This window comes from Pipra filicauda, unplaced genomic scaffold (assembly GCF_003945595.2).
Source record: "Pipra filicauda isolate LSUMZ 115617 unplaced genomic scaffold, ASM394559v2 scaffold96_size2947999_pilon, whole genome shotgun sequence".
NCBI classification, from domain to species: Eukaryota; Metazoa; Chordata; class Aves; order Passeriformes; family Pipridae; genus Pipra; species Pipra filicauda.
Window position 1 is genome coordinate 2,623,515 of NW_024105164.1, and position 9,346 is coordinate 2,632,860.

At 39.1% G+C, this 9,346-nt stretch overlaps 1 protein-coding gene across 8 annotated transcripts in view; it reads right to left on the minus strand.

Annotated features, from left to right (window-relative positions):
• Nucleotides 1–9,207, minus strand: part of USP54 (ubiquitin specific peptidase 54) — a 96,931-nt gene extending 87,724 nt beyond the window's left edge. For 4 of the 8 annotated variants that reach the window (XR_005567318.1, XM_039391463.1, XM_039391465.1 and 1 more), the window contains exon 1: nucleotides 8,847–9,086. The gene's annotated coding sequence lies outside the window, so the exon portion shown is untranslated. Of the gene's footprint in view, nucleotides 1–5,129; nucleotides 5,200–8,846; nucleotides 9,087–9,144 lie in introns of those variants that run through there. The other 4 variants (XM_027719766.2, XM_039391462.1, XM_027719792.2 and 1 more) reach the window with 4 other exon arrangements.
• Nucleotides 9,208–9,346: the final 139 nt, after the last annotated feature.

Consider the following 9,346-nt stretch of genomic DNA (forward strand, 5'->3'; position numbering starts at 1 on the left):
GTTCAGTCTGCTTAACAGCTGATTGCAATTTAACAAAATTAATTTTTGGCCTCCTTTGTTTATATCAGTAACAAAATAAAAAAGATTAAAAAAACAAAAAAACAAACAAGTGTAGTTGAAGCAACTATGTCAGCAACAGGCACATTACACAATGCCTTAGTGACTTCCTGCTTAAAAGCCCTGCTAAACTCTTCTGGTAGGTCTGAAAATTTGTCTCAGCTTTATTAGGAGAAAGAATGTGCTGGCTGCCTTGTTCTAATTCTTCTTGCCTGCATTATATTTAAGTTATGCTACATCCCACTAACATCTAGAATTTGTTCTGAATATTATGTAATATGTGTCAGAATCCTCTATTTCCTATACAAAAATTAATCTTTGCTTAGTCAAGTTCCTCCATAATTTATTAAAATTTAGAACATAGAATTTCATAGTTTGGCTAAGTCCCTTTAGGCAAATGGCTTCATCTATACTAAATCTTCACAGAAATATTCTTCAAAGCAGGAGTTAATATCTGTCCACAGCCTCAGCTGCTTGTCATGACAGCTGGACAGCAATTTGTCTGCACTCTTCTTTCTGAGCTGGTACCTCCAATTCTCCAGTCTCATGTGATGCCATTCTTACTGGAGGGATTTCCTGAGCACTCCAAATGAACAGCTCATGCAATTAAGAAAAAAGAACGCTCAAAATGAGAGTGTTTGACAAGTAAATCAGAACCACAGAATAACTGAGGCTAGAAAGGATCCCAGAGGAGGTCTCTAGTCTAACCTCAGACTGAAAGCATGACTAAGACGTCAGATAGGTTGCTCTGGGCTTTATCCAGTGGGGACTTAAAATCCTCTACTGATGGAGACTGTATAGACTCTCATTCAAATGCACGACTGTCCTAATGGAGGGGGGGAAAAAATCTTCCTTACCACCAGCTGGAACTTTTCTTGTTTTAATTTTTGTCCGTAAATTCATACTTCACATGTTTCCGGAGGAAATTAATGAGTGATTTTCACAATCCAAATGAGAACATTAGTTTTACTGGACAAGTGAAGACATATTTATGTCCTATATAAAGCAGAGACATATTGGCACTCCCATATCAGCTCGATAGGCTGGCATCACACAGTAGGAGTGAACTTTTAGTATGTAGAAAACAAGGACTTGGCACTGAAAATTCTCAGAGTTCACCTGAGAACTGCATTTCCATTGTTTTATTGAAGTAATTATCAAAATTTGAGTGCTATTAATGCTCAAGGTCATTCACAATTGCAGCCAAGATGAATATCATAATTAAGTCACATCTTTGGATAACAATATGGGCCCCGGCATTTGGCATATGTCATTACTCAAATTAATTCATGACAAGCTGGGATAAGAAAAGGAAGGGAAACAAAGGAACAACCTGGAATATTGTTGCACGTTTTTTCACTGATACCATCAACATAAAGTGGGACGTTAGAGACATGAGGAAAGCACTATAGCTAACACAACCATTTTCAGACCTACCAGAGACAGCTAAATTTGAAGTAAAACAATACTAATACACATTAATATTTAATGTTTTCTGCTATAAAAATCCAAATTAAAAAACTCCAAACATTTTTAAAGAGTTTAGGATTAATTAGAAATCTTATTTTAAGCTTTGGATTAATTAGAAATCTTATTTTAAGCTTTGGATTCTTGTTCAAACAACTTCAAGTAATTTTTATTTATTATGCATACAAGAGATAAAGTATCTCAAAGGTTAAAATTTATTGGCAAATGGCACATGAACCCTAACTCCTGGATAAACAGTGCATACACTCCTTATCAGAGGGAAAAGGCAAAACAAATTTGTAATTGATACTTGACATACTATTTTTCAGAGAAGAATTAAGCAATTCAGTTGGGCATGACAATGCAGCAGTCATACATTTTCCATGTTTTCTCTCCCAAAACCTACCAAACCCTCAAGTATTCCTTTGCAGAATAATCCTGAAAAATAAGATCCTCCTAGTACTGCTGCTTTTGTATAGAACTGTTCCTGGAGCTATGCAGTCAGGAAAAGCAACTTCAATTTGAAAATGTCTCTATTGCCTGAGCCTGAGAAGGTCTCTGTTCTAGTGGAGGTGACAAGAGTCCTTCTTCTGCCTGTGAACGCTGCGGTTCCTACCAGAGCCAGAATCAAATACAGTGGAATTGCCCAGGTCTCTCTCCAGGCTGCAGCTGCAGCATCAGACAAACAGGCAGAGGAGAACCCATCGCAGGCAAACAGTGAAGAGAGGAAAACACAATGGGTAAGTGGTAAGTAGCTTAGTTTATGTGATAATTCTATAGCCAAATATGACTGCTACAATTACACACGACAGTAAGTGGACTGATTGAAGAAATACATTACTAAATTAATTAAACTACCTTTCTATCTCTCTCAAAAAGGAAGAGCCCTTTAAGAAAACACATTTGCAAAACAAAAGGTCTTTCTTCTTAAAAGATGGCTCTTTCTGTAACAAAAGTAGAGTCTTAAACCCAGCTAGTTTTGGCTAACAAGAAAGATATAGTCTCTCCTTCTCCATCCTCTCCTGAACAATGCATTTTAAGAGAAATACCAAAAGTGAAGTTTTAAAAAAGCTTCCCTGAAAAATTTGTGTAAGTTGTCTGTCTTCGAGAATTTAAACAAATTAGGAGCACTTTCAATGAAACCTGTTGTCATCCAGCAACACTGCCAAGCTCACACCACAGCATTTTTTCCTGATTTACTTTGAGAAAAATAAATAAATCTGTATTTAAAATCTATCAAACATCCATAATCAAAGGATCCTAAAGTTCTTGTTGGCAATGCCTTTTTTAACATACTTCAAAAGTATTTACCTAAACTCCCCAGCTATCATCTATTACAAGGACTGCACAGATTGTTGTGCATAACAATGTCCATAATAGACATCAGAGGGAGTGCTGCAGTTTACTGTCACAAGGTTTATGAAGTTTTGTTGTCTATTTATTAGCGTGCCTCAGATGCAGTATATTGGAAAAGTTTTAAGGAACAGGCAGAGTACATAATCATCACTTTTTTTTTCCCTCCCTTTCCCCCACCATGACCTATTTTCTTGAATAACATGCAGACCTAGTGAGGACATTAACCTGTTTCCATGTCACAGTAACAGCTCATGTACCCATGTGCTGAGATGCATTAGCTGTTGTTTATTGATCCATTTATAAGTTCATTCTATTGGGAATACAAGCTGGAGGATTAGAAAGTCTTTTGCTATCCTCTGCTTGTGACACACTTTACTGATTAACTATTTCCCAGAATACATTTATTTTCATGTTTTGTGGAAATACAGAAGATTCCTCCTCTTCAAACAGTCTCCCATTTCTGAATCGCTCTTACATATTTTTGGTCCATTCATTTTCAAAACTCAAAATGTAATAAATCATAACATTTCTTAAAAATGGAACCATAAGAACTACATGCATCAAACATTATCTACTACAAATACTGATTTACATTTACCAAGTATTAGAAATAAACAAGCTAGCTGTTCTAAGTGTGTAAAATGCCAAAACAAGTTTCATGCAGATAAGAAAAAAAAAGAAAAAAGGCTAATTTCCCCTCAATTCCCTGTAGGCTTCTCACATGAGAACTGTTCCCCCCCACTCACACAATATAGTGTGTACTTCTGCATACATTTTGTGAGCCACACTGTACAATGAAAAGAGGGTTCTAGTCAAGACACTAATATGTGCTAACTCTTTATTACAGTTCATCCTACCTACTTCTACCTTTGAACCAGCAATTACTTACTGCTTATTTGCAGTGTGCATACCCAAACACCCACTTTTGTTCCAGTGTTCATACCATTTAGTAAGCTTGATTACATTCTAAAAATAGTTATCTACAATAAACTCACATTCACTGGTTCTATTTAAATAGAATGGGAAAGCAGCTGAGGCTTAACTGTCTGAATTTTCAGTGCTGTGACAGACAAAAGGGGAAAGTAATTCCAAAAGCCAGGCTTCTAGCCTTCAAATTCAAGGGCTGCATGCTTGATCAAATGCACACATCAAATCAATTATGGTAGAATGTAACAAGCCAGAGCTTATTGCAAAATAATTAAAAGATCACCAGGGTTCATGTCCTCTCACACTTCTACAGACAACCACAATTCAGTGAAGTCTTATCTGCATTAAAAAAGAAAAAAACCACGACAAAAAAATGGCACAGTTTCAGGTTTGGAAAGATATTCAAAAGAAGGAAACATTCACAATGAGGTTTAAAAGCCTGATTTCTCCAATTCTCAAAAACCCTCAAGAATTCAGACATTTTGTTTTCAATGACAGAAACTCTGGAAGATGAGTGCAGTGCCATCAAAGGAGCAGGGAAAAAAAACTGACAAAACAGATATGGATCACATCCCGTATACCAGAAATGCTACGCAAAAAAGGAAAATACTGCTCCAAGAGATATGCTCTAACTGAAAAAGGGGGACAAAACAAATGGGATACATCAAACACCATGATCATATGCCTTGTTTCATTAGTAACTAGGCAGCAAATTATTTTCATTGCCCACAGAAGCATCCGATCAGAATGAGTATCCTTGCAACACCTTTTGAAGCAGTTGGTCAGGCAGAGGAAAAAGACCTAATTTTCTCTCATAATGAAGGGAAAGTAGGAAAATTCACCTCTTTATATTAGATTTGGCAGCAAGTCAATCAGTACAGACACAGTGGTGTCTGTTGTTACAGAGTAGAATGAGATTAAGGATTGGAGAAGAAGGGATAAGGAGATAAAAAGACAATCCAAATACATACAAATGTTAATTTTATTATTTCTGTAGCTCACAGAAACTATGGCTTGCGGACAGTAACTTGTTTTAACAGCTTTATAAGCCGAGAATCACTTGGTGAAGCATTTACACTTGTTGACCTCATCCTGTTCAGTAGGTTGCCTAGGAACATCTTACCTCCGAATGAATGGGAAAATAGATCAGGAGCTCCCGTACGCACCATTGCAAATATTTTTTTGAATCTATTTTATGAAATCTATGCAAATGATTCTCCATTATGCTTTTCTACAGCATTAAAAGATACTCAATGAAGAACAAAGTAGACATGTAATAATGATAATATATTCTGAAAAGGCTTTCATAGATAAATACAAACCTGGAAACAACATGCAGAAGTGTTGGTGGAATGACTCAGCTCCTAATGATATTTCATTTAAGTTCATTTTCTTAGCAGTAGCCTGATGTTTATTAATAACTCCCAGTATGCTGCTTAGAGCTGTAGATTCATTTTCCTGTTAATGGTAGCAAAAGGTTCTTTGTTAATGGTTTTATGATAATGCTGGGGTTTGCCATATGGTTGGATTTGTATGAGGGTTTCTCATGAAAAGCCAGAGAGTGTAAGAAATTGTTGCTATATTTAACTGCAGTGTCCTCACACGCACAACAGGCAACTGGAATGGACACTGTTCTAATATTTACAAGTGCAAAACAATGCTCAGTATTTACTGCATGTTCTGTTTAAGAGGACTACAGGGAGTTTAAACAAGAGAACATATGGATAGATCAGAGGATTCGTAATGCAATAGTGAGCTTTTCACCTTTAGGTCATTGGTTCAAACCTAAACTGGTTGGTAATGAAGGCAAGCTATTATCATCTGACAACACTGGCCTTTGCAAATTGATTTGTCAGGCTCAGTCCAGTTCCCATCAAACTCAAAATTCAACATTACAATTTGCATTTCTGAAAACAACTTCACCCCAGGAACGTAACAAAAAACCGAACAAGCAGAAATAATCTCTTCCTCCTCAGGCACCATCTCCAGACCAGGGTCTCGGGAGAGTGCCAGAGGAACAGTGAAAGTTACACCACTAGTAGCACAACACAGCATTCTGTGGATAAAGGTTACTTCTGACTCTCAGATACCCAGCTGTAATTTCCTCTGTACCAGTACAAAGCTTTCAGGAGTTATATTAATGAAGAAAGAAGAGACACCAATATGAAGATTTTAAAGCTCAAATTTCACAGTGCCGCTTAAAGATCTCTTTGGATATCTTGTTGAAAGATGCTTTTCTTAAGGCTGAACGCTTTGAAGAAAATAGCCACAGTATTCTATAAAAGAAATATCAAATTTAATTTCTGTTTCCAAAATTTCCATTTGTAGCCAAAATGTTTAAACAAGATTTGTAGGAGCAAGAATTGTATTTCCTGCAGATAGGTTTAATTCAGAAACAGATTTATTTATAAATTATTATGAATGATACTAGAGAAATCATATTTTTAAAGTATTTCTTCAAAATTATTAGACAGAAAAGGCATGGATTGAATCATAACGGTACGTAATTTTCCACATGCCTTCATAATTTGAACATAAAGCCTCAAAACCATGTCTAGCCCTTTCCTTTGCTTCTTAATAGTTTGGGAGCAATCACATTAAGTACTCAACAGGTAGCACCGTTCTCCATTTTACTAAGCAATAACTGCTACAGGAGTGCATAGAGACACCAGGTTTTAACAGAGAGCAGCATAGCCAAGTCATCCTCTGGGTTGGCCAAACACAGCCCCATCTCCCATAGACAGTGGCCGGTGAGATGCACCCAAACCCAACTTCCCTAGGTCACAGAACAGGAAACCCCATGCATCAAGTGACAGAAAAAAAAAGAAGGACTAAACTGGACACTAAACTTGCATGTCGAGAGACACAACAACAAGAGACCAACTACATTGTGTCACTTGTCTTAGAAAGTGTCTAGACTACACCAGGAGACGGTTCCTCTGAGCAGTCTCACACAGAGTGCAAGCCAAGGGAAAGGGGCTGCCTACAGATGAAGGCAGAATCTTAAGGATTGAGGATTGCCTACTGCTTGACTTGCAGTTGACAGGACCAGTAGAGAGACTCGTGCAAGTCAATCCAAATTCTTTGACAGTCAGTAATAAGATTTCTTGCTGCTCCCCTCTGCCATCAAGCACTGCATATCTGTGCTAGGGAATGACCTGCGGTGACAGAAATATAGGATAACTTTAGAATTCTGACTGCAGCCACTATTGACAAAAAATAAACTAAAGAGCAAAGTTTAGACAAAGAAAAGAAGCAAAATATTTCAGAGAACAACTTAAACTGTTTGATTAAATGTGAGTGGAACATATGTTAGAAAACCAAAGGATGTGCAAGGTACTTAGATTTCAAAAGGCTGCAGGAGAAAAAATGATAGACTAATAAGTTATACAGGCATGTTTATTATAAGACACCTACTGGTTCTGAAGTCAGGTGAACAGATTTAAAAAAAAAAAAACAATAGCTGTGACTTTTTATTATGCTTTCATCCTCTTATCTCAGTTTCCTTTTTATATCATCTGCATTTTGCACAGTTCCACCAAAAACTGTTCTGGTCAGCTACGACTGTTCCTTATACGGGTATGTTTATACAGCACTCCAACACTGAGCCTCTCAAGGTAACAAACTTTTTGAAACTCCACAAACTGGGAAATAAACACACTTTCTCTTCTATGTACTCTCCATGAAAACTCCCCTAAGAAGGCTTAATGCCTAATAACATCTCCGAGACTGGATAGAGAAGGATTTAAATTCCCATTATCCTTTTTAACGAACTTGTGACTACATTCTCAAAATAGACTGTTAACCCAGAAATGAAAGAACTGACATATTTTTTACCTGCAATGCCTGAAAGAAATTAAATGCTTTTACAGCTATTACTAGCATAAAAAACCCTCCAATCTCTAAATTCTCTGGGATAACTGTAAGTAAGTTTGTCTGCATTGGACAAATCAAGCACACCCTTAGTCCTCCATCCCACCTCAAGAATATTGTGGCAAAAGGCTTCCAAAGTGACATCACTCAGGTGAGGGGGAAACAAACAGGCAAAAAAATAAAGCTCCTATTTAATTAAGTCTGATTGATATGCAGCATGCTTGATTAGATATAGTCTTGATTAGGCGGTAGAATAGAACTTAAAGAGTATCCTATCTAATTAAATTGTCATTATTTCTACCGCTTCCTACATGAGAACATATTTCAGGCTGATTTAAGTATTTTTTAGCCCATAATACTTTTTTGGTAATTATTTTTAAAAGCTGTCATATTCAAGTTATGTGTTGCCTCACCAGTTCTCAGCACAGCAGTACTTTCTTTCCCTCTGGAAACAAACATAAGACTATTTATGTAGCTATTGTTTTCCAAAATTGCTATTCAATGTCAAGTATGTTGGAGGACAATACCTTTCAGTTGTAGATATTTTTTTTCAAGTCTGAAGAGTAGCACTAGCTTAGAGAGGTTTATTTTCAGTACATTCGTCTTTCTTCCAAACTGCATGAGAAATACACAACTACTTTCCCTCCCTTTTCACATGCATATTTTTTCCATGATTAAAACACTCAGAATTTGTTCTGAAATCTGAAAAGCTCTTCAAATTCTTTTCACGTACACAATCAGCCACTCCAATACACACAAGTTCCCGTAGCTGGAAGACCAGAAAGCCATTATGCCTGCAACTTTTCAAAAGGAGAAGGTGTATATTGTCATGCTTTCTATTTATGGCTGTAATCCTCACGACTGTCCACTCATAATCCTTCTACTGAACGAATGGTTTCAAGCGAAATCAGATCCTGGAAAAGCAAACAGCCTCTGTTTTCTTTTAAGGGAAAGAAAAGGAAAAAAAAAAGCACATGTTTTTGCCTACCTTAGACCGACATAGTGAGTTAAATACTGAGCAGCTTCTTCTAACCGACAGCTCCCATGCAAGTTTAACTTTTGACGGCAACCGATCACGCCTGAATTATTAACCAAGATAATGCAAAGCCCCTGATATTCGTTTCAAAAATCCCTCCTTAGCCTCCAGTCCTCTCTTTCTCTCGTACCTGCCACTCCTTTCCTCTTCTCAAGCTGACCAGCCGCGGGCGTGCAGGGCAGGGGGCCCCTGGCTCGCGGTCCCCCAGGGTCGGGCCGGGCCCGGCCGAGCCCCGCACGGACCCCGCCGCGGCCCGGTCGCCGTACGGGGGCTGCGCCGCTGCACAGGGCAGGGGTCGCCACCGGCGGGGCTCCGGCCACAGGGAACACGCCGCCGGAGAACGGCTGGATGTGGCCGTGGTTTCTCCCGAGGGGGCGGCGCGGGAGGAGAGGAATGCCGAGCGTTCCCGGGAGCGGTTTAATCCCTACCTGTCCCCGCGCGCGGTCCCGCCGGGCGCGCTCATCCCCCGCTGCCATAGCTACGGGCAGCCGCGCCGCGCGCCTCTCGCGAGAGCCGCCATCTTCCCGCGAGAGGCGCGGGCCGCGCCCGCGGGCGCCTCCTCCGGCGAGGGGGCTGAGGAAGCCCCGGGCAGCGCCGGAAGGGGGCGCTGGAGCCACCGCGGGCAAATGG